Consider the following 26563-nt stretch of genomic DNA (forward strand, 5'->3'; position numbering starts at 1 on the left):
TATACAATTGTTTCCCATCGTCTTACAACAATTTTGTCATCCCAACAACTGTAGCCCAGAGATGTATGGCAAATTCAGTAAATTTTTATATTAGCTGCATTGTAATCTTCAATTGAGAAGGGACTCATTCCAGGAGCATCTAATTCACATTTCTTTTAACATCTCTAAGCTGAGATATTGTGAATTTGGCCCTGCTGAGATTTTCCTACCACTGAGCTTGTGATTCCTTAATTTTTGCAGCATCTACCATAAGATTGGCTTGTTTCTTCTGCACATGTGATGGCAGGATAAATTGTTTTCATAGCCCATAGAGAAAACTGGTGCATTTCTTCCTTGGTTAGAGCTACTGCTCACGTGGAAGACTGAGAGCTAGAGAAACCAGAGCACATGTATCATTGAACAACCCCCAAATAGCAGCGATGATGACTTTCCACCAGCTCAACTTGGTTGAAATTTTCTGTGGGTGTCTTGAGGTATTGCAGGTTTATGCTACGGAGTGTTGGGAGCATCTTTCGCAGGAGCAGGCATCGCCATGGCTGTAAACGTGCACAACAGCAGCAAGAGGGCGTGCTCTGGTTGCTTCTCAAGCTGTGCTTCCAGAGCAAATCCTCCTCCAGGAGAGTCCCCCCTTACTCTACCTCATTGCACAGCCTGCAGCAGGCTCCACTCAGTATTTCTTCCACTACACTCGTGCCTGTCCTGACCCTTACCTGTATTCATCATGCTTGGCTGTTGTGTTTTGTAGCCTTGTGTGTCCAATCTCAGCTGCCTCCTACTCCCATACTCCATTTGTCTGCAAAGCTTTGTCTTTGCTCGGGTTCTCTACACTCGATTTCAATCGCCAAACTCAAGCCAAGTTCCTCATTGCAGCATACAATCTGGCCATTCTGTCTTCCTCCTCACTTGAGCAGGTCTCACAGGGGATGGAGGCTCTGATACCATATTAAGATTTTGAGAGAGAAAGGGATCGAGACAAAGGCACAGACATCAGGGTAGCAGACATGCTCCCTGTGATTCCATTAACACACAGTCACCTCAAGTCAACTGTATGTACAACACACATACAAAAGATCAACTGACCTAGATCTAATCATGGTTAAGTCAGTGTGACTTAACCTTATTCACTAAAGTAAACAACTGAGAGAAGACTAATGAGCTTGAGTCTCAACATATGTGCGTCTAATTATGTGTACTGCTTCTTTAATTATGAAGAGACTAATTGTAGGTCATCTAGGAGACCCAATTTGGTACTAATATGGTCTTTAAGAACACTCTTTGACCATAAATGTTCCACAAGGTAATCTTTTATCTTTTGTTTCATTTGAGCATGAGTTTGGTACTTTAGATTTATCCTCACATTTTTTTTCCTTTCCTCCAACTTTCAATGAACATATACATTTATCTACATTAACTCTAGGACCGTACTTTAGACCTACCATAGCTTATCTAGTCTTAGCACACATTGTCTCTGATGCATATTTAGGCTTTAGGCCATCATTAAACACTTAGAGGTGTACCACTTTGCACCCCCGTGCTTCCTCCCACTTTCAATGAACATATACATTTATCTACATTAACTCTAGGACCTTACTTTAGAACTACCATAGCTTATCTAGTCTTAGCACACATTGTCTCTTATCCATATTTAGGCTTTAGGCCATCATTAAACACTTAGACGTGTACCACTTTGCACCCTCTTTCTTTGTTGTTGGGAATGGCAGTTGTGCACCAATCTCGTAGGTAGAAGGGCAAATTCCCTTAGCCCCAAGTATATCTTGTGGACCATGCAATGGTTTCTGATGTGGAGGACATCTAGACTCATGCCTAGAGTCATTGACCTTCTCTTGGGATGAATCGGTAGCTAATTGAGAAACAAGAGTAGTGAGCTGCTCCAAGGTCTCTTGAGTCTTCGAGTTTGAGAGAGTTATGTGCTAGATTGCTTCATCAAACTTGGACATCATTTGGTAATGGTTAGCGGCCCTATCATTATGCTGTTCCATATGACGAAGCTCATGCTGACAAAGGCTGTGATTGAGCAGGGTGTATAGGTCCAATTCGGGCATTTCCTCATGTATATCACCATCGTAATCCTTTGCTCAGCTTGGTTACTCATTCATGGAGGTTCAGGAATCTTGAATATCCCTTTGGAGTTCCTCTTGGACCATGCTTTTGCCTTTCTGGCTAGCCATCTAAATGTAGTCCACAAGACATGTCGTTAGTAAAAGGGGTATAACTTTTTGTAGCCAACTCCAATTGATGAGATTTTTGGCTCACATCAGACGTGACAAAGTTCTCTTTGAGTTGCACTATTAACCTTTGTGACAGAAAATTATCAAAATTTTCTGCAATGGAATTACTATGCCTATTGTGGAGTGGTCTGCACCCTATCCACAGTGAACCTAGTGCACAAAAATAGGCATAACTTTCAAACTACAGCTTTGATTGGGGAGGTTTTTGATTCAAACCAAAGCGGACAAAGCCCTCTTTGAGGTGAGCTATAGGGTTCACTCCGACATTCAAAACAAAAATTTCTACAATAGGATCTTCTTGACTATCCTATAGGACCGTGACCAAAAACACTGCTTGGCTCTTATTGCAAAAGCCTTATATGGATGGAGCATAGTTAGAGAGGCATGATCAGCAATATAAATAACATCCTGATCATACTGATTATTATCCCAAGCATCATTGCATACCCATCTTATCTGCCATCAATGCATAAGTGAATTCACTGCCATACATCTCTTCTGACTGCATGCACTTCAAGTGTCATATATGGGTGCCATTAGCATTGAGGGGGTGTCCAAGGAGAATCATTGCATCAGGGAAAATGGAGATCATGGGGAAATACCTGCACCTGCATACAAGTATCGGGCTCCAGATCACTGAGAGGTGGGCAAAGTTTCCCCTAGGCCGGGTTGTCCACCCCTTCAGGGTCTTAAGTGGTAAGGAAGGGTCACCTCTCTTTTGTCTTACCACCTCACATGGAATGGGCCTTTTCCCTCACTTGGAATATACATAGTAGACATTTTAATTAAGCAATCGACATGAGATGCATTGGAAAGGACATTGGGCCTTTTCATGAGATGCAAGGAATGAACAAGGGTTGGGGTAGGGTTTGCCTTGGTAGCCCAGTAACTCACTGGCTGCTACTTACCCAATTTAAGGCACAAGACAAAATGGGGGTTAATGTCAACCAATACAATGAACTTTTAGGATTAGATATGATGCATGCATGTAGAGGCAATTGAGCTACTGAGCCTATGCAATCTTGAATCTCTCCAACAAGAGATTAAGCTTAGAAAGTGGCTAAATTTGAGAGATTAAGATCAGATTGACATACCTCTTTAATGCTTGGGAAGACTATTGAATCATAGCTCATCATGATGCTTGTTTGCTTCATTAATCAAGGCCGGTTGGTTAGGGCATTCCCATTGGAGAAGACTTTAGCATTGGAATGTTTCTGATGATGATGATGGCTCCCATGCTTGTTTCCGAGATTGAGCTTCAGAGAGGGAAATAGCCATCGATCTCGGAGGCAATAAGCGCGCACTTAAGCATGGCTGATCAAATGTGCTAGATTGTGCAGAAAATGGTAACAGGTCGGAGCATGAGAGCAAAGAGGGATCATTGATGTGCTATGGCCAACAGTTGACAATTGAGGAGAAGTAGATCAGCTGAGGAAGCGTATGTAATGTGACCGTGCAAGTTTCTCTTTTGGGGATGTTCTGTGTCCACGCCATAGCCCTGGCTTCCCACGGATGCAGAGTACTTTTAAAAAGGGGTGCAGGCCACGCTTGATCGGATTGATGCCATTGTGGAGTGCACCAACTGCATTGATGGTACTAGAGAGGCCCTTGAGGCTGAGAATTACAAATCTACAGCCAAGTTTACATACTCTATCGAGACAGGGGAATTTGAAACTGTCCCAAAATTTGGTAATTTGACATAAACAATTACAACATTTTGAGGCTGTGGTTTATTTTAGTTCCAGAACAAGCTGAGAGTAATACTCCCATCACACTGATCAGCCATACCTGGATGCAATGTAAAGAACCTCTACTTTGAGGTTTTAGTTGGCATGGATACAACTTGAAACTGGTCAAAGTAGCTTATGTGTGGACTATTTTGGATGACCGGGATTGAATTTGCTAGATTGTAAAAAGGAGTTTTGTCAAGTGTTAGCATATGTTTGGACCATCAGGGCTCAATATGCTGGATTGTGAAGAGAACTTTTGTCAACTATGAGCAAGGACAACATATGTAGTATGTTTCATGTCTGAGAATTACTGACACCCTATTCTTTGGAAGATGCAAAATTTGGTTGAGGATTTCATACTAAGAAATACCATTGCAGAGGGCAGTTCGGAGCGTGATAGAATTCCTACGAATGCATTTGACATTTTCCTCACAGAAGGAGAAAATCTTGGGGTTTCTCAGATGTAATAATCCTCTAATTTTCTGGTAAAAAGGGATCGATGGTGATGTTGGTCATTCAAATAGTTATGATGTGTATGAGTTGTCTTTATATGTTTAACTACTGATCAGAAAACTGGCCTTTGATTACTGGAACCGGTGGTGCTTGGATCCAATAGTTCTTCAGGCTGTGAACAGCAGATTTATTGAACAAATGCATGTTAAATCAACAATTTTTGCATACAATATGAAGTCTGGAGATTACTGCTGCATAGCCTGATCTCGCTTGATTGAACTTCTATCCTAAAATTAGTCAAGGTCATCTGTGGTTGCAACTTTGCTTTCAAAAACCCTTCGACATCTTTCATGAACCCAACGTGAAAGCGTCGCATTAAAACAATTTCAGGATGGGAGATACTTCAGCATCAATTTCAGCCCCTTCTACGATTCCTGCTTTGTCCTCTACTTCGACTCCATCATTGACTGCTCCTTCAAGTACTTCAATGGATGATTTAAAGCAGATTTTGTAGAATATGTCTATTTATATCCATCTTCAAAATCAACAGACACAATTGTATATGCAGCAATAGTAGCAGTTACATCAACAATAGTTGTCTCAACAAAGGCAACTATATTCGGAGCAAGAGAATGCAATTAGCGCGACTAAGGCGATTGAGGCAGTTGAGAATGAAAAGAAGCTATTTGATGGCCATAATGTATCGGCTTATTTGAACACGTATGAGATCAACATGGGATTTTTTGGAGTACTGATAGGACTTATGAGTAAATATTTCCTTCGCCTCGTCTCACCTACCTTGAGGGTAAAAGTGACTGATCCTTTCCTTCAAAATTTGCATTTGTAAGATTTTAAGAAGGCCCTGAAAGAGGAGTATTTTCATGAAGACTTTGGGATGGCTACACGGCAGTCATTCCGAGAGTGGGTCTACATGCCAAACAAAGGTCTAGCTGCTTCAGAATTGATACGAGAATTTGAAGAGAGGTATAGTCAACTTGATGCCATTGAACAAAGAGCATTGGATGTTGAGAAAGTTGAGATTTTCTTGCAAGCTGCAGATCCTGCTCTTCAAGAAGAATTAGGAGAGCTTCTTGAGGATTTCACGAAGCCTATGGGTTTTAAAACAGATTGGCAAGATGCCCAGGATGCGGTCTCGACTTTGACCAAGAGGCGGATATGGAAGACCCGCCTATAGAATGGATCTATGACACCAACGTCGTCTTCTGCTCCTATGTCTGCTTCTACCCCTGTCATTTCTTCTCTTCCTCAGCCAGTTACTTGGCCTATGCCAATGCCTGCTGTTTCTAATCCTCTTGTTCCTCCTGTTCCAAGACCGTTGTCGGTTCCTTCTGCTCCAAAATCATCTGCTCCTTTGGTTCCTTCCCCTCTTGATGACATAATCAAAGGCATAACAGATTTGACACTGGAGTCAGTTAAAGCAGAATTGGTGGAAAATTTGAAAGAGCAATTTGCTTCGACTGCAGCTACTATTTATTCTAGTGCTCCTAGTGCACCTAGAAGAGATCGAAGATGTATTTGGTGTGATAGTACGGACCATCAGTATTGCAGGAATTGTGAATCTTTTCAAGATGCAAGGAGGAAGAATTTGGTATTTTGGGGACAAGATGGCAAGATCTGGTTGACTAAAACAGAAGCTCCGATTGCTACCCATTTTGGGAAAGGCCGAATGAAGAAATTAGTAGATCATATGGCTGCGCGTACTTCTTATGTGGCAGCTACAAGAGATGCTTCTGCATATGGAGTTCAGATTGAGAAAGGTTGACAGAGTCCGTCAACATTATGGACCTATGCTATGCAGACGGCAAACAAAGGGAAAATTCAGCAGACTGTTTTGACTAGTGGAGGTTCTAGCATCAGATCTGAGACAGGTTGGGATTCGCATGTTGACAGGTACACTATTTATGCCTACTTCGCTATGTCTCAAGGAGCAGATGTACTTGTTTAGGAGAAGCGTAAGAGAGATTAAGAGAATCCAAATGCAGCTAAAAAGACTAGAGGGGGTCTGTTTGTTACTCCACATACTGCAGGGCCGTCTTCAAGACCAGGGCCAAAACGACAAATGGAAGATGCTCAAAAGAAAGAAAAGAGGCAAGAGCCTAGAGAGAGAAAGCAGCCAGGATTTGGATTAATCTCCGATATTGAGACATCTACAGACATGAAGAAGATCTTTAATGACAAAATACTTGGCAGTGAGGTGACTTTTACTATTTCTGAGGTTTTGGGCATCTCAAAAAGAGAGTTTCAAGATCAATTCCAAGAAGTCCTGAAGAGGAAAAGACATACATTGCCTACTACTGATACACAGGGAGTTTTGATTGGGGAGTTGGATGAGGATGAGGATGAGGTATGGTTGAGAATGCTTCTGTTTTTCCACAGACAGAGAAGAGGGTTCAGCCTATGCATTATGTTGAAACTGATGAGCCTATCTTGGTACCGTGTAGTCATTTTTCATGGAGTCATTGGGCTAGGGCAACTACAGAAACAATGGTAAAAATTGGAGAGAAACAGGTGCCTTATGTTGCTTTGGTGGATCATGGTTCAGAGATTAATATCATAGTTCGTGGAGTTTATGAAAGTAATAGATGGCCTATGGATACAGAGCATGGGTGGTGTATGAGAGCCGCCAACAATACTGCAGGTGATTTGTATGCTGCTTGTCCCAGTGTCAGGATTTTCTATTGGAGATGTAGAGGAGGATTTCCATTTCTTTGTGCAGGATTCATGCTCTTACCCCATAATCCTAGGACAGCCATTCATGACAGAGATGCGCATGGAGATGAAAGTAATGGATGATGGATCTGCTTATGCATGGATTCGCAGTAAAGATGGTATGAGAGCAGTCCAGTTTATGACTGCGTGTGTAAACCATGCTAGAAACAGGGATACTCTTCGAGATGCACCTTTGCCCACTGTGAGGGATTCCGGTTTTCATTAGGTACCGTTGTTCCACGAGACAACGGTGGTATAGAGCAGAGGGGATTGGATTTCTCACCTCCTGGCAGCAGTGTTTTCTCCTCCAATTTTGTTGGAATTTCAGCAAATAGTTCGATGAGTTATCAGAAGATTTCTAAGTTGCCTAGAGCTGCCAGGCAGTACATATGCAAGAAGGAGAAAGATTTGAAAAATGCAGGTATTTTAGATGTTGCTGAGCATATAGATGGGATGTATGATAGTATGGTTTGTGCAGATATGATGACAGAGATGAAAAATATGCTGAAAGCTGATATGTAGAGTTGTCACAGTAATGTATCAGTGCAGTCCCTGGACATGTTTCATAAAATTTCAGATTTTGTGTCATAGATAGAGTTAGAGGCTGAGGTGACTCAGCAGAAAATTTTGAGTGCTGAAGAAATTCAACAAACAGAGTTTCCAGCTGATTATGATCAGCCTACAAAGACACAGAGGGCTGAAAACTTTCAGGCAACAGATTTTATTGCTGAAATATTTCAGCATCTAGAGTTTAGGGTTGTTCCTATGCAGTCCATAGAGCAGAGGGCTGAGGATATTCAACCACCAGAGGGCAAAATTGTTGATTTACAACAAGATTTGAGTAGTGCAGAGGATCATAATGAAGCCAGGATTGACACAAAATACAAGACTGTGGATAAGAAGGTGAAGCCGATAGTAGCTGGACCACTTCCACCTGAAAGCGATTGGAAAATAGAGAGGGCTGCCAAGCAACCAATTTTGAGGAATCCAAAGCATATAGGCCATAAATTTTCCTTAGATACTCTTGCTGAATTAAAAATTTGAAATGGTGATTTCTTGCTACCCTCAGAGAAGCAATGCTTTCAGGATATGCTTGAGCGACATGGAAGGGGGTTTGCTTTCTTTTCGCATGAGATTGGATGTGTGAATCCGGATGTTGTTGCCCCTATGGTGATCTTTACTATTCCTCATATTCCATGGAACCTCCGACCTATTCCACTGCCTTGGGCACACCTCCCAAAGCTAGTACACTTGTTGAATGAGAAAATCAGGATGGGAATGCTAGAGCCATCATCTGCACCGTACTCAAATAGATGGTTTACAGTTCCAAAGAAGAATGGTACTCTTAGATTTATACCGGACATGCAGCCAGTAAACAGAGTTACTATCAGGAATGTTGGTATAGGTCCAATTGTGGATGAGTTTGCAGAAGCATTTGCTGGATGTGCCATCTATTATTTAGGTGACTTGTATTCGGGATATGATCAGTTTCAGCTGGTCTTGGAAAGCAGGGACATAACCAGTATGGGAACTCCTATTGGGCTTGTCAGGATGTGTATCTTGCCTCAAGGTGCGACTAATTCTGTTGCGCATATGATGAATGCCATGCATAAGGTCCTTCGTGAGTATATATCTTAGCTTACCATGCCTTTCTTGGATGATGTGCCCATTAAGGGGTGTACAGAAGAAGAGAAGAATGAGAGTTTAAATGAGCAGGGATGTAGATACTTTGTGGCTGATCATATTTCAGCTTGTGAAAAGATTTTGGCCAGATTAGAAGAAGTGAACTTGACACTATCAGGGCAAAAATCTATTTTTGGAGTAAATGAGGTTATCATTGTTGAACATATGTGTGGGTATTATGGTAGGAAACCTTCACCTGAGAAGGTGGATGCTACAGAAAAGATTACGGAGTATTGTTCTACCACTTCAGAGGTACGAAGATTCGTTGGAGCCTTTTTTTTATATGATTTGGATATCCCATTTTGCACACATAGCAGATTGTTTATATCAGCTGCTTCGAAAGGGGTAGAAATTTTATTGGGATGAGAGCCACACTCGAGCCATGCGGAAATTGAAGAAATTATTGTAGATTGCTCCTACTCTCAGGAAAGCAGATTATAATTGGGGAAGGCCTATTGTATTGATAGTTGACACTAGTCCAATTGGCATAGGTTGGGCTATGGGCCAAGATGATGTAGATGGAAAGAGGTACGCTATTCGGTTTGGGGCAAAAGTCCTAAACGAGAGACAGAGGAGGTATCCACAAATCAAGAGGGAATTACTGGGAATTGTTATGGCTCTCAAATGTGACAAGGAGTATTTTACTAGAGCCTGAGTTGTGGTAGAGACAGATTGCTTGCCATTGATAGGTATGATTATGAGTTGCTCTACTCCGGATATAGCTATGCTAAGATGGATTGCATACATCAAGTCATTAAATCCAGAATTTAAACACATAGCAGGGAAGGATAATCCAGTGGCAGATATGCTGTTTAGAGCTAGATATGATGATGAGGAGACATTACTTGCGGAAGAGGATGATGCAGAAATTTCAGCCGCTATGGTTAATCATGTTTGTCATGTCTATGATATTGTAGCTTTCATAGAAGAACTCTATGTTGGAGATTGGTTGCAAATTGGCAAGTGCCTTAGTACACTAAGCAAAAGAGATGAATGGACAGATGAAGAGTTCAAGAAGATCAGAAGAAAAGCCTATGGTTATTTTCTCAAGGATGGATTTCTTTGGAAGCACCCAAAGAAAAGAGGTGGATTACCCTTGCAGATTGTCTGCAATAAAGAGACCAATTTACAGGTGATGAGAGAGTTTCATGAGAGTCCTTGGGCTAGTCATACAGGAGTGTGGGCTACTTATGAGAAAATAAAGGAAAAATATTGGTGGAAAGGCATGTACAGAGATGTTTCTCACTTTGTAGAGACTTTCAGAGACTGTGAGATGTATTCTGTAGTGCGCCATCCAGATGAGCTTCATCCAACCTATCCGCTATGCATTCATTATAAGTGGGTAGTTGACTTGGTTACTATGCCTATGGGTCTATGGTAGATGAGGTATATTGTTTTGGCTAGAGAGGATCTTACCAATCATGTTGAGGGCAGACCTTTGAGAATGAAGACCACTAGTGCAGTGTGTAAGTTCTTATTGGAAGAAATTTTTTGCAGGTATGGCTATGTGGGTAAGATCACTGCACATCATGGTGAATTAGATGCAGATGAAGCTAGCTAGGAATCAAGTTGGATGTAACCAGAGCATACAATCTAGAGGGAAATGGAAAGAGTGAAAGAGGGCATCCGCCGATAGTGAAAGCATTAGCCAAAGCATGCAGAGGACATATTGAAGAATGGCCAAGACTTCTGCCATTTTCTTTGTGGGCTGATCATACGACTCACAGTGTTACTACATGATATATGCTTGCAAAGTTGATGTATGGTCAGAAACCGGTTATGCTGACTGAGTCTTTTGCTTTGACTTGGTTTGTTTTACCTTGGCAGGAAGATTTGACGAGAGAGGACCTCTTAGCTCTTCGGATCCGACAGATGGAGAGAAGACCAGAGGATATTCAACTAGCTATTGACAGGTTGAAGGTTGCTAGACGTAGAAATAAGGACATGTTTGAGAGCACGCATCGCTTACAGCCTAGAGCAATAGAAGAGGGAGACTGGGTATTAGTCTTGATAGCAGCCTTGAAAATCAACATACTACACTTCAAAAGATGGTTTGGGCAGACATGCCTTTGATAATGCAACATATGAGCTAATTGAATTGGATGGGATAGTGCTTAGAGTGCCCATTGCAGGAAAAAGAATCAAGATTTTCAAGAAAAGAGATGATGAGGATTATGCATTGGAAGAATTTGCAAGAGAAGGGCAACGAGAAGAAACTCCATTAGAAGAGACAGATGATATGACAGATAATCTCGCTGATATACCAGAAATAGATAGTGAAGAGATTGATCTCTATGTGGATCTTGACGACAATGATCATGGGTAGTTGGCCCATCCGGAGGATGCACAGGATGAGAGGGGGTGGATGTCATACTGCTGCGCATCCGAGGTGTGGAATCCACCAAAAAGTTGTGTGTGTGACATTTGTTACTTTGTACATACTTAGTTGTTGTGTTTGAATTTTGTTTTGTGTGGGCAGTATAGTAGAGAGAGGGGTCTTCTGCTGCCTTTCCTTCCAGCTGGGGTTGCACCTGATAGATCCTCCTTCAACAATGGTGGGCATGTGATGTCTTCTATGGCTTTTCTTGGCTTCCAATTCCCACGCAAAAAGAAGGAATGATCACTCCGTCGATGAATTCAAATGCATGGAGTGCCTCATTAGGCTAGCCATATGGAAGGCTGTGTGCTACTTCTTTCTGCTAGGCCTAGTGCCAGTTGTTCTAGGTGGACGAGGATTGGAACTTACAAGGGTTCATGACTATGATGATGGCTTTCAGTACAACCATACACTTGCTCAAATACTTGTGGAGTACACTTTTGTGGTGTATGTACAATGATTTGAATTCTCTCATTGCTTGGAATTGCTCTAGGTGTGATGGCTACACCAAGGGTTTCAGATTGGTGGAGCTGATAGTTGATGTTCAACACTGCCTACAAGCTTATGTCGGGCTTGCTGAAGACTTGAATGCAATTGTGATTGCATTCCGTGGAACGCAAGAGAATAGTATTCAAAACTAGATGGAGGATTTGTTTTTTAAGCAGCTTGATCTCAATTATCCAGGAGTTACAGGTGCAATGGTACATCGTGGATTTTATACAGCCTACCATAATAGCACCCTTCGTATAACAAGAGTAGTTGGTGTAGTTATGTCTATACTTGATGAAGTGGAAGGATTGGACATTATGGTTACAGGACATTCTATGGGGGGTGCAATGGCTACGTTCTGTGCTCTTGATCTCACGGTAAACTATGGAATGAGGAATATTCAAATAGTAATATTTGGGCAAAACAGAATTGGTAAAAGCTTTCTCTGTGTGGGAGGGGCCCCTTTTCTGGTCAGAAAGAGGCGTATTGTAGGCCGTGCAGAGGGGAAAAATAGAACCGTCTGGCCTGGGGAAAAATAAAAGCAACGCAAACAAGGGGTCTGGGGGCCTAAATGTTTCTGGAGTCAAGTGATTGAACTAGCAGAGGACATAGATGGTCTTCAGTGGGTTGTGAGTGCTATTGGTCTTCTCAAACACCTTCTAAGACTTCAATTACTAGGGAATCGAATGATGGGGGAGTCACGAGAATTCACTACTAACAATCCATCACAGGATCAAATCAGATCACTGGAAACACTGTTCCTGTGATGCTGCACAAAGATTCTTCTCTGCGGAGGTAGGAATGTCCACCCATGTGAAGTTCCCTGTTGCAAGATCTTCCTATCCAACGAACTGTCCTGCACTCACTAACTAGAGGAGGTGGCCCTCAATTAAAATAGGCAATAGAGGAGGAGCGTATTTCGTGGTAGCTGTTATGCTTTCATACGCGCATCTGGTACAATATGTGCTTGGTATAGAGTGATCGATTGGCCACGCGATCATGAGAGAAAGAGAGAGAGCCATCGATCGGAGGCAATAAGCGTGCACTTAAGCATGGCTGATCAAACGTGCTAGATTGTGCAGAAAATGGTAACAGGTCGGAGCATGAGAGCAAAGAGGGATCATTGATGTGCTATGGCCAACAATTGACAATTGAGGAGAAGTAGATCAGCTGAGGAAGCATATGTAATGTGGCCGTGCAGGTTTCACTTTTGGGGATGTTCTGTGTCCACGCCATAGCCCTGGCTTCCCACGGATGCAGAGTACTTTCAACAACGGGTGCAAGCCACGCTTGATCAGATTGATGCCATTGTGGAGTGCACCAACTGCATTGATGGTACTAGAGAGGCCCTTGAGGCTGAGAATTACAAATCTGCAGCCAAGTTTACATACTCTATCGAGACAGGGGAATTTGAAACCGTCCCAAACTTTGGTAATTTGACATAAACAATTACAACATTTTGAGGCTGTGGTTTATTTTAGCTCCAGAACAAGCTAAGAGTAATACTCCCATCACACTGATCAGCCATACCTGAATGCAATGTAAAGAACCTCTACTTTGAGGTTGTAGTTGGCATGGATACAACTTGAAATTGGTCAAAGTAGCTTATGTGTGGACTATTTTGGATGACCGGGATTGAATTTGCTGGATTGTAAAAAGGAGTTTTGTCAAGTGTTAGGATAAGTTTGGACCATCATGACTCAATATGCATGCTGGATTGTGAAGAGAACTTTTGTCAACTATGAGCAAGGACAGCATATGTAGTATGTTTCATGTCTGAAAATTGCTGACACCCTATTCTTTGAAAGATGCAGAATTTGGTTGAGGATTTCATACTAAGAAATACCATTGTAGAGGGCAGTTCAGAGCGTGATAGAATTCCTACAAATGCATTTAACATTTTCCTCACAGAAGAAGCAAATCTGGGGTTTCTCAAATGTAATAATCCTCTAATTTTCTGGTAAAAAGGGATCGATCGTGATGTTGGTCATTCAGATAGTTATGATGTGTATGAGTTGTCTTTATATGTTTAATTGTTGATTAAAACTTGGCCTTTGATTAGTGGAACCGGTGGTGCTTGGCTCCAATAGTTCTTCAGGCTGTGAACATCATATTTATTGAACAGATGCATGCTAAATCAACAATCTTTGCATTCAATATGAAGAGTTTGGAGTTTACTATTGCATAGCCTGATCTCGCTTGATTGATCTTCTATCTTGAAATTAGTCAAGGTCCTATGTGGTTGCGAATTTACTTTCAAAAACCCTTCAACAGCGGACTAAGGATTGCTCCCCTAATAACAACAAAGTCTAATGGAGCTCCAAAGCGTATACATGAAGTAGATGTAGCTAACGCCTTCCTAGATCCTAGAACCCCAGAGATTAGTGTATGGATAGAAGGATGCTTTATTTCAGATGCATTGATTGATGGAAGCTCATCAGTAAACATAATGATAGATGTGACAATAAAGGACTCACGTTTGCAAGAAATTCAACCTACACAGTGGCTTATTAGATTGGCAGACCAAAGCAGAATTAAACCATTGGGCATCCTCCCATACGTAAAAACAACCCTTGCAGGAAATGATTATGGCTAACCTATCTGGTGGTTAAACCAAATTCTTATGGAACCTCATACCCTCTACTATTGGAAAGGCCTTGGCTTTTTGAAGCAAGAGCCAGGACGGACTGGTTTAAAGGAATCCTAACCCTAGGCAGAGGACCCAATAAAGTGGTGTTGAAATTGTATGGATTGCAAAAAGGCAATGGATCCACATCCATCGAAGTCATAACTGACTCCTTTGATGAAGTAACAGATGGTACATCGGGAGACGAAGAGGCTGTTAAATAGATCTTTCCTAAGAAAATAGAGGCACAGTCTCTAATAGTGGGCACCAGAAGCCAACTACCAAAGGAAGCAAAGTCTTTGTCCATGGGAGAATACCTCATGCCTCAACTCGAATTGACTTCTGAAATCATGTCTAATAGCAAGATAGAAGCATGGATGTACTGTTCTCCCTGTTACATGATAGTAGCAGACACAGAGCCAGAGATAGAAGCAGAAGCAGAAGCAGAAGGAGAGGCGAAAGATCTGTTCTTCTCCTATAGAGCCTCTACAAAAGTACAAAGCCTCTAGAGGAAGAGGATGAAAATGATGAGAAAGAAAAAAAAAGCACGTTATGAGAGTGACATTGAAGAAGATCCTCTAATAGCAGATGATCTTGTTGATGTTCCTACAGAGACCTCAGAGGCTGAAGATCTCGGGGTGTTGGAGGGAATGACCATGGTTCCATTTGGGTTGACCAATGGACCACAAAGTATGCAAAATCTACATAAGCAATGGATTAAAGGCATAAAAATTAAGTTCACTAGTGGCTCCTATCGCCCTAACCATTCATTTTGGAGAAAAGATGATGATGATGCCCCTTGTCAACAGAAGCCAGAGCCATTAGAGCTATAGCTTCTAGAAGGTCCATGTTATGTGACATTCCTGGACGCATCCTTTGAAGATGAATCCCTAAGTCCAGAAGAATTCACCACTCACACTGAAGCAAACAAAGCTCTGATACCCTTCCAGCAATCTCAACAGACAAATGATTCATTTGTTCAGAAGAAGAACACTGGTTCTAGTGGAACATCAAACGATGACACTACTTCCTTGAAAGAGTCAGACCTCTATCCAGAAGCAATCCGTGGAACATTTATCCGCGAAGTGAAAGGTGAAAGACAAGTAACGTTCTTGGATACTGAAGGTACTAAACGTCACCTGAAAGTGGGTCTTAATCTTCTAGAAGAAGAACTAGTGGTCCTGCGAGATCTACTAAAGGAGAACTTCGACATGTTTCCTTGGTCATATAAAGACCTAAAGGGGATTGATTCCACAGTATGCCAACATCACACTGACCTAGAGCTTGATGCCAAACCTATAAGGCAAAGACAAAGGCATATGAATCCTAATTATTCAGCTTTGGTGAAGGCTGAATTATTGAAGTTTCTTGAAGGCGAGTTCATTTATCTTGTGGCTAATAGTGAATGGGTTTCGCCCATTGTGGTAGTACCCAAGAAGAACAGGAAACTTCAAATATGTGTGGACTTTCAAAAACTAAACTTGAAGATGAAGAAGGATCATTTCCCTATCCCTTTTACAGACCAACTGTTGGACACATTGGCAGGCCATGAGCTGTATTCCCTCTTGGATGGATTTAGCAGATATAACCAAGTCCAAATCGCAGAAGAGGTCCAATCCAAAACAACCTTCAGCATATAATGGGGGGCCTATGCCTATAGAGTGATGCCATTTGGGCTCTGTAATGCTCCTTCCACCTTCCAATGAGTAATGATGGTTGCCTTCTAGAATCATTTGCATGATTTTATTGAGGTGTATCTTGATGACTTCTGTGTCTATAGCTTAATCTATGAGTACTAGAGACACCTAGAGCAATGTTTTGACAGATGCCGAGAGTATGGGATTTCTCTCAACCCTGAAAAATGTGTCTTTGGCGTCTCATCAGGAGTTATTTTGGGCCATATTATCTCTGCACAAGGTATTTCAACAGACCCGGTGAAGATTGAGAAGATTGCTACCTTGACATTACCAACAAACCTCAAGCAATTGAGAGGATTTCTTGGCCATGTGGGCTACTACAGAAGATTTATTGCACATTTTGCAACCAAGGTAACCTCTCTACACAAGCTCCTAAGGAAAGATGCGGTTTTCCTTTGGACTGATGACTGTGAAGAAGCCTTTAATACCCTAAAATAGTGCCTTATCCAAGCATCTATCTTGCAGCCTCCTGACTGGACGAAGGAGTTTCATGTGCACACATATGCATCGGTTGAAGGGCTAGGTGTTGTCCTATGTCAAAAGGGCCCCTCTAAATTAGATCAACCAATATATTATACAAGCCAAAAGGTCACTGATAGGGAACGAAACTACATAGTGACAGAGCTTGAGTGCTTGGCAATGGTGTTTGCACTGGAGAAGTTTTGACACTATCTACTATCAACGCATTTCAAGCTCTACGTGGATCATGAAGCCATGTCCTTCCTGATGAACAAAGTAGATATCAAAAGGACAACTGATGAGATGGTTGATCCTATTCCAGGATTTTGATTTTGAAGCGGTCACTAAGCCTAGCCATTTCCATGTCCTAGCCAATCATCTATCATGGATCCCTCAAACTGGAAGAGAGAAACAGGATGATCCAGACCTTCCTGATGCTTTCTTGTTTCTAGTTGAAATAGTTACTCCCTGGTATGTAGACATAGCCAACCTTTTGGCAACTCAATAGTATCCTCCTGGCATCTCAAGCCATGAGAAGAAGAAGCTTTTGTTAGAATCAGCTCCTTACACCTTGCTAGGCAGTGCACTCTACAAGACGAGCAAATATGAAGTGCTGAAAAGATGTGCAGGGGACGAAATTAGCATAGTATTGAAAGCATGCCATGAAGAACCATGTAGTGGACACTTTGCAAGAGAAGCAACAACTAGGAAGGCTCTGTTAGCAGGATACTAGTGGCCGACCCTCCACAAGGATGCATATAACTACTGCAAGATATGTGATGCTTGTCAACGAATGGGGGGACCCACCAAAACAAGCGCTATGCCACTATAACATATTCTTTCCCTAAAGCCGTTCAAGAAGTAGGGGATTGATCTCATGGGACCCATTGGTCCACCCATTAGACGGAAGTAGAATAGATACATCTTAGTATGTACGGATTATGTCACAAAGTGGTGTGAAGCTAAAGCTCTGAAGCGGGATGATGGTAACAGTGTAGCCCTGTTCATGTATGAGAATATTATAATATATTTTGGCAGTCCTCTCGAGATGGTAAGTGACAGAGATACTCATTTTCTTAATAAAATCATGGAGGAGCTAACAGAGCTGTATAAGATCCACCATCGCAAGTCCACTCCCTATTACCCCAAAGCCAACGGCCAAGTTGAATTCACCAATCTCATCCTCTGCTCGATCCTGACAAGAACGATTGTCGCACATCGTCGTGACTGGGACGATCGACTTACAGAGGCCCTTTGGGCATACAAAACCTCCCACAAGGCAACTACAGAACAGACTCCTTTCTAGCTGATATATGGTACTGAAGTCGACTTCCTTGTTGAGCTAGAATTGCCCTCTTTGTGAGTGGCAGTTAAAGAACGCTTGGGAGATGATGAGTCACTTCAATGCCGCCTCCTACACTTGGAATGTTTGGATGAGATTCGGCGGATGGCCCTACAATGTATGGAAACCACTCAAGCACGACACAAGGCCTATCATGATAGTTTCATCAAGCACAAGGAGTTCAAAGAAGGTGATCTTGTCCTGGCCTATGATTCGAGATTTGGCAAGTTTCCTGGCAAGCTTCAACAATGGTGGATGGGCCCTTACAAGGTACTTGCTATCAATCCTAATGGCTTTGTCCAAGTGCAAGCTGTCGACACTTCTGAGGACCCCTTTCTGATAAATGGCTATTGCCTGAAGAAGTACTTCCCTCCTTGGGAATCTTGACAATTACAGTCGACTCACCCTTTTCCTTTTGGACATCGCACTATCATTCTCTTTCTGCTTCTGATAGCCCTTATGATATTCTTCATGAGGCGGTCTCGTTCTCCTAGCCCCTCATAGATACCTCTCAACCCTACCCTGTTCACTTCTTGTCTCATTCAGCAGCGGTGGCGAGGCTAGTAAATTTTTAATTTTAAAAAACAAAAAAAAAGGTTATGGGAGAAAAGGAAGAAATTCCCTGTCATAACAGGTCTCGTTCCAAGAAAAGATGAAAACACCCTTGGGTGGGAAGTTGACTATGGAAAAGGTGGTAACACCCCACAGTTCAGGATAGCTGACTCACTAATAGAACCTTTCCAACAAGTAATTTGAAGCCACCTCCCTCGGTGCGTTGTCTCTGTAATATCAGTCTGTCTGCCCTTCTTAATAGACGTCCTTTCTTACAAATCATTGAAGTACCAGACTTGTTGGTTGTCTCCCTGGGTACGCCTTGTCTTCGATATCCTGATAACAACAACAGTCGATACAATCTTCATCATGAACTCCTTGAGTGATGCGAGCTTTCATCCTAACAGGATGGGGATGTGAGTATGGGCTGCCCTCTGTATCTATCAGTGAGCGTGAGACAAAGGGTGGGGTGAGTAACCAACCCTTTCCCTTCAATTCAAATGAGAGGTGAGAAGTGTGACTGGAGTGTTGCACGCACGAGATGGGCCTCTCAATGCACAATGTGCGATCTGTTTCTATGCACTGCACCATAATGTTCCCTAGCCTTCCTTCTTGCACAGTATTTCGGCACAAGGCGGGATGCACAATTATGCGCACAAGGCATACAACCTCTGCACAAGTGATAATGAAGATTACATCAATGGGTTTCAGAAACAGGTTGCCCTCCTATATCTTTCAATAAAGAGTGAGACAGAGGGTGGGTTGAGTGTGACTGGTGTTTCTTCAATCAATTATTGAGAGGTGAGGATTGAGGAATGTTACGACAATTGGTGTTAGATACGTTCATGTTTTCCTATGCACCCACAGGATGGGTCTCTGCCATCGTCACAGGACACACCACTTTGTTTTGTGCACTGCACTACAAGGCTCCCTGGCCTTCCTCCTTGCACCTATGCTAGACGGGTTGGATGCACTGATGCACCATCAACTCTACACCCTAGCATACTCCCTCTACACCATTCCCTTGTTGCTTCCTAAATCGGGTGTGAGATCTGGGTTTCCATCAATATTCACTCGCGTGATGTAAGTTATGGGGCGAGTGACTGTTCTCTCATCCCATTTGAGTGCCCGTGAGTTGAGGGAATTTCGTTCGTCAACGACAACTACCTCGATGGGCTTTATCAACCAACTACCTCCCTGGGTGTTGCTGCATGGTCCCTGCCATGCTGGCTGAATGTTGGAGCGAGCCGTGGTACCTCCTGCAGTCGACTCCAACCCTACACGAACCATACACGAACCGAACCAATTTTTTCTAACCCTATCCTTATGATTGCAAGTGTATGTTATGTTTTAAGTGTGGGGACGCTAAAGTCCAGTCGGTTGATGAGTCCTAGACGGTTTATGTTTTCAATGTGGGGATGAGTCCCTATGCGTCTATGATGCATACCCCCTACCTATGCCTCACTTTAATCATGCATGTATGCCATGACATGATCTTACCCTGATGGGGTCCCTTCCCCACCCACTCGACCATGTTCAACCCACCCTTGGCACTATTCCTTCTCTTTTTTCCTTTATCCCTTATTGTGACGATTTTCTATGTGAACGCATCCTACATTCACCGAGACCCCCATCCAACCTTACAGCCATGTTCGTCCCTTCGAATGGTATAGTTTTCCTTTTTACCAACCCTTGTTTCAATCATCGGTTGTTGAGTTATTAATTTTTGAAGCATTTCCCATAAATTGGACGTTTTTCCATGTGAATGCACCTTTATTGTTTCCGAACAACAATCGGATATGAGAGCGTTGACCCTCATCTTTCCCTTGACCTTTTTTCTTTTTATCCCTGTCCTTCTGATACACGATTCATCCGATTTTAATTTTTGTGCGTTTTCGGGTCATTTTCGTATATATTTTTCACATTTTCCATGTGACCACACCCTATTTTCACCGAAATTCCAGTCTCATTTAATTGCTATGTCTCCCAGCCTTTCTCCACATTTCTTCTTTTTTCTCCACCCTATTTAGACTACTGTATTTTTCATTATTAATTTTTCATTATATTTTCAATTCCCTTTTTTTGTGTTTTTTGCATGTGAACTCCTTCTAACTCCACTGGAAGTGAGTTTTGACATGACAACCCTGTGCATCCCCTTTTTGTGAATGTTTTCCCTTTTTAATGCCCTTGATTTTGCTACTTGGTTCTTTCCGTATTAAATTTTGAGCCTATATTCGGGTCTATTTTTTGGGTTTTTGCCATGTGGACGCATCCTCTCTTGGTCAGAACCGTGTGTTGATGTGATAGATTTGTCGGGCATGTTATTTGGCACATTTTTCCTTCTTTTGCCCTGTGTTTTGGTGAGCGAATTTTCTAATATTAATTCTCCTATGTATTTTTTGAGCCGTTTTTCGTGTTTTTCCCATGGGAACGCCCTGATTTGATCCCGAACACCCCGTTGTATTCTTCCGTAGTCTCCCCCTCACCTTCCAACCCTATTTTCCTTTTTATTGCATTGTGTTCCAACGCACGGTTTGCGAGTTATTAATTTTTCTTTGTTTTGCCAAGTTCCCGCGCGCTTTGCTTCGCGCGTGCCCGCACGTGTTTTTGTTTTTACCTGCCTTGTGATGCCCTCATGGCATTCGTGCCTTCCCTATCCCCGCCCCGACTCCTATTACTTCCTGTCTTTCTACTTCGTTTTTTTTACACACAAACACAAAAAAAAAAAAAACACACACATAAAAAAACAAAAAAAACACCAAACAACACACAAAGAAAAAACAAAAAACAAACAAAACAAAAACAAACAACATTAAATTACTTTTTCCCTTCAAGAAAAAAAAAACAAAAAATAAACCTTTTTTTTTTTTTAAATTTACGTCCCTCTCCCTCGACGTTTTTTTTTTCCTTCTTCCTCTTCTTCCTTCTCTCACCTTCTCTTTCTCTCTCCCCGTCTTCTCCTTTCTTTTCTTCTTCTTCCTGCTCTTCTCCCGCCTCCCTCTCTTTCTCCTCCTCTTCCTCCTCTCCCTCCCCTTCTTCCTCCTCCCCTTCTTCCTTTGGCCTTCCTTCTCTTGCCTCTCTCCCTTTCTTCTCCTCCTCCTCATGTCCCTCCCCTTCTTCTTCCTCCCCTTCATCTCTGCCATTCGCGCCGTTGCCCACACCCTTGCCGTCCGCGTGCCGCCGTTGCCGCCCATGCTGTTACGGCCTACGTGCTGCTGTTGCTACCCATGCCCTTGCCTCTGTGCCTCCCGCCGCCTCCAACATCTCCCTCCTCCATCACCCACGTCCTCCTTCCCCACCTACTCCTCCCTCTCCACCGTCCCCTCCTTCCCCATTGCCCACCCTGCCCACCCCCCCCCCCCCCCCCCCCCCCGAATTGCCCACCCTCCCCCAAACCCCCCCCCCCCCTCGTCCCCTTTCCCTCCACCCCCACCCGCTGCAAATCCCTTTTTTTTTTATAAATTTCAACACCATGCCCCCCACACGCAAGCCCCCTTTCCTACCCGGTCGTCCCATGAGCTCATGTGTTCGTCCGCGTCTACGGATGTGCTTGTGATCGTGTCGTGCGCTACCAACAGGTGTTCCCGCGCGAGGATGCGCGTTTGGTCTTATCCGTGTGTCGGTGCATGCCATCTGCGAGCACACACATTTGTTCACACGCAGCCCGGGTATATCCTTTGATTTTCCACAAACCCGCAAAAAATACCTAAAAACACTTAAAAACATTACAATTTCATTTAAAAAACAAGTAGAAAACAAAACAATTGCTAAAATTTTCCTTACTAACTTGGGTAATTTTCTAGTTTATCTTACTAATTATAATACAAAGAATTAATTACCAAAAATTAACAATATTTGTAATCTTTTTTTAAAAATTCACTTAAAATTAAAAAAATTATTAAAAATCCCTAAAAATCAAAATCAAATTCAAAAATATCACAAAAATTCCATCAATGCATTTGACTACTTTTGGAATAATTTATAAGCTAAAAAGCCTTGACAGATAATCACTCTGTTTTTTTCGGACCCAAATGATAAACTTTTAATCTAAACTCAAAGAAAAATTATTTTAAATGTCAAATATAGGCTACAAAATTACAAAAAAAAAATATAGATCCATTGTTGAAGCCTGATGGTTCCATTCTTACTTAGGTTTGATTGATATCCTAATAAATCAAACATAACCAATAATAATAATAAATACAAACAAAAAAAAACAAAAACGCACCTAAATTACAATTTTTAAAAAAAATTACAATATCACCCGAACACTAATCAATATTAACTAAGCCAAATGTGATCCCAAGTAATATCATCTTGATATTTCTTTTTTTAAAAAATAATAATAAGGTGTATATTTTTTCCAGTCAATGATTTTTACTTTTTTATTGGATTCCTTGCATTTCGGACTACTCCGTGTGTCCTCAGTCTCTTGCATATACATGCTTGCTAGATATCTATCTTTTATGCTTTATTTATTTTTTGTCATCTCTTAACTACGGTTAATTGTTAAAATGAACTGTATTCACCCACTTTTCCAAGCTTACTCGCACCGAACACACATTTTTCTAATAAATTAAAATCAACCTAGCATTCACTTTGCACGCGCTACGTGCGCTTCAGAGGCACCTTAATTTAAAATATTAAAAAAACCAGCCGTCACAAAAATGCACGCGGGCGCTGAAAAATATGAGTGTTTTAGATACATTAAATTTTTAATCAATGAATATGCATTTAGAGACATGAGTCTAGGTATCAAAGTCCGGGATTCGTTAAAAGCACCATTTCACATTAATAAATTGTAACTAACAATTTAACAATGAACCATTGTTTTCTTATTAAGGTTTTCAACCTAATAAATTTTGAACCATTGTTAATAATTTATTAAAACGAACCCTTCACTAAAATCATTCCCCTCACTGCACTTTTTTTCCTTTTCAATAAATACGCTTCGTGGGATGGGCATGTGCAGTCCTTTAAGCTAACATTGCTTATAGAAGTTCTAGTTATGTCCTGATTAGGTTATTGAGGTACTATGGTTTGATTGTGTGATACGATTACGGGTGTGGTCTGTAGTTTTTTTTTCTGCCTGATACGGGGTCTTTGGTGCTTGTTTGTTGCATAGCATGAAACTTTCAGTTGCATATGTGTAGGGGTCATGTCGAATTTTTTCTAAGATGTGGATTGTTTGGGGTGGTCAGTTGGTTAGTCATGTCGGTGTATGCTTATTTTGATCGGTTTCTTTTTTATAGCTATTTTGTTATTTTGCAGGCATTCACTGTGAATGTTTGTGTGTGTGGTGTGTGTGTATATTCCATCTAAATGGCACCACAAGCTCCTCCTCCTGTTCAGTATGTCCCATTGATTAGTAGGGATTATTCTTTCCTACTGACTTTTGAGCCTATTGCAAAAGCTGGCCTTACATCTTTTGTGGCTGCTTCACTCCCTCTGATTCCAGACGATCCAGGCCTTCGTGATGAGTTTCTTGCGTCATACAGTAAGAAATCGGGTATGGTTCGTGGTACTTTCATGGTCCTAACACCTAGAGGGTTAGGAATGACTTTGCCTCTTCCTTACAAAGGAGAACCCTTTGTTACAGCCCAACAGTTATTCTCAAATGAGGAGATCCTCAAGCTATTACAGAAGTAGACTAAAGAGGTCCTCAATGTCAAGAAGGTGATTAACACTTCAGGAGTGTCTTTCTCAATGATCACTAATCCTCTTTAGAAGCTAGTCTGCCAATTTCTCCAGGACAGGTTAATGCCTGCCAAGACACCATCTCACTATTTGTCCAAGGAGCTCTTCACAGCTTCCAGGATGCTTTAAAAAGGGGTTTCCATTGATTGGAGTACTTACCTTCTTGCGAAGATGGACCAACATTTTGTCAAAGTGATTAGAGGAAATGTTACCAATGTAACCTATGGTTCATATTTATATGCTTTCTTGACATAGTCCCTCTCCCTCCACCTTCAGAAGATTCAGAACTCGTTGACATAGAGGATATTGACTCCCCTCCTCCATTGGTCATTCAGCAGAAGCGCTTGAAGCGTGTAGCATAGAAAATTTCACTAGTCATTCCTTCAGTATCAGTTTTGTCACCTCTGGAAGTGACCTCCCTGCCTACCTCACATGCAACAACTTATTCAGGGCACATCAAGAAGGTTCTTTGGAAATATCAGTTCCTTCGCTGAACAGCTTAATGTTAGGGGATGACATTCCTTTTCTTTGTAACGACATCTAAAGTTCTATTGAACTCTCAATGACAGCTTGTGTTCAACAGTTATATGCTTCTTTCTATGAAGAATTGATGCAATCCAAAGACCACATGCATAAGGCAACCACAGAGCTAGCCTCTGCTAAAGACACTCTTTTTGATCTGTTTATGCAGATGGAGTAGTAGACACAAATGATTGAGACCTCAAGAGTATGCTCCTCTTGACCATTCATTTTTTGTCCACTATCGGTTGCAGAAGTTTGCCTTCTATATTAAGCTCTCAACGATGGATCTTCCTTTTCCAAAAGGATGGTTAGAGTGGAGCTTGGTCTTCTGATTTGCTGACAGAAGTTGTCCATATGGTCTTTGAAGATTCTGTGACGACGGATACCATGTTGCTGTTTTATATGTATCTTCGAGGTGATCTATTAATTTCAAATGATGTCGATCTGGCTTGATATGTGGGGGATGTGGTCTTACAAGCTACCTTATATGTCAACCATTTGGAGTTGAGGATAGATGACATGTTCCAGTGCTATTCTTCTAAAGTGGCTACTTGCCCTAACACTTTATGGCATTCAATTTGATTTTGTAGACCTGAACCAATGATAGAATACAGCTTCTACTCATGTGCAGACCACTAAACAACTGAGGGTGGGTCTCCTAGCTTATCTTTCAGAGAACCATCCATTTAATTCATCCTTCTTTGATGCCTACCATCGATGATCTGTTTTAGGTCCCTCAGGTCCTAGCTTATTGTATTATCAACAAATGGCCCATCACTATGATGCTTATTTTTTTCTTTATCAATCCAACTCAGCAACTATCTTACCTCTCCTTTTCCAACCTCAAGGTTTTCCTCAAATTCAAATCTTTACCTATTGTTATTTCATTGAAGATTGAGTCTTTTTCCCTTCTCCGCCTTGTCTTTCCCCATCTATCCATATACCTTCTACTTTTCCTGCTTATCAATTGATACATTTCCTAACTGATTCACTTAAATTTTCAGCTACTCCTTCTTTAGCTTATTCCTCATTTTATGATTTTGCCTACCCATCTCTTCATCCTCTTTTACTCATTCCTCTTCCATCTCCTGCCACTTCTATTTATCAACCCCCTCAGTTGGTTAGTGGGTACGTAGGATTTGATCAGCTGATTCCAAGAAGAAGAGAATGGAGCTCAATTGATTCTCTCATGGGACCACAAATTAATTGGCCATTAATTCCATGGGACTAGAGAACTGCTAGTCAAGCATACCAAAATTATCTCCATTTTTCCCAAAAATATTCACAATCTCTAGATCCTTCAATGAGATTGACAAACCCATTTTACTTGATATCTAGCATATATGCATAGGCATTCCCATAATGACCAAAAGGCCATTCCAAAGCTTTGTATGAATGTCAATGTGAACATTGATTCCCAACAGTTGGATGTCCTATATTTTCATGCCCTTTGTCTACCTAGAAGATACCTTGTTTTGCTAGAAAGGATGTGCTGCCTTTGATTCTTTCAAAATCCTCCAAAATCTTTTGTAGATGAGTCTTTATCCTTGGATCGCTTTCATAATCATCAAGCCTTCAAGAGGGATCATCTTCACTGATACCCCTGAATGTATCTTCTATGCTTCTTAATGATATATTTTTTGGAGGTTCCATTCAGATGGTAGAGTTTGTGTTTGTGATGTATTAATTTGTATGTGATGAGTTTGTATTGGTTGAATAATTCATTCGAGAGCTCTCTTTTTGACTATTGACACTGATAGTGATGGTGGATGGCAAGCCTACGATGCAAAGCTAAGGAACCTCTTATATCCTTTACAAATTTGTCATGACTTTTTATTGTTTATAAGATATGTTAATGCATAACGATGTTTTCATTTAGTAGTATTATTTCCTACATACAGGTGATAAGTTGGGGTCGTGGTTTGGGGTGATTATTGAAGATACTAAAAAAGATCAA

At 41.6% G+C, this 26563-nt stretch overlaps 1 pseudogene; it reads left to right on the forward strand.

Moving 5' to 3' along the window:
* Positions 1-11460: 11460 nt before the first annotated feature.
* On the forward strand, positions 11461-12250 carry LOC148041300 (lipase-like; annotated as a pseudogene).
* Positions 12251-26563: the final 14313 nt, after the last annotated feature.

Source organism: Lygodium microphyllum, chromosome 1 (genome assembly GCF_053477565.2).
Source record: "Lygodium microphyllum isolate KBCC chromosome 1, Lygodium_microphyllum_v1.1.10, whole genome shotgun sequence".
In the NCBI taxonomy this organism is placed as follows: domain Eukaryota; kingdom Viridiplantae; phylum Streptophyta; class Polypodiopsida; order Schizaeales; family Lygodiaceae; genus Lygodium; species Lygodium microphyllum.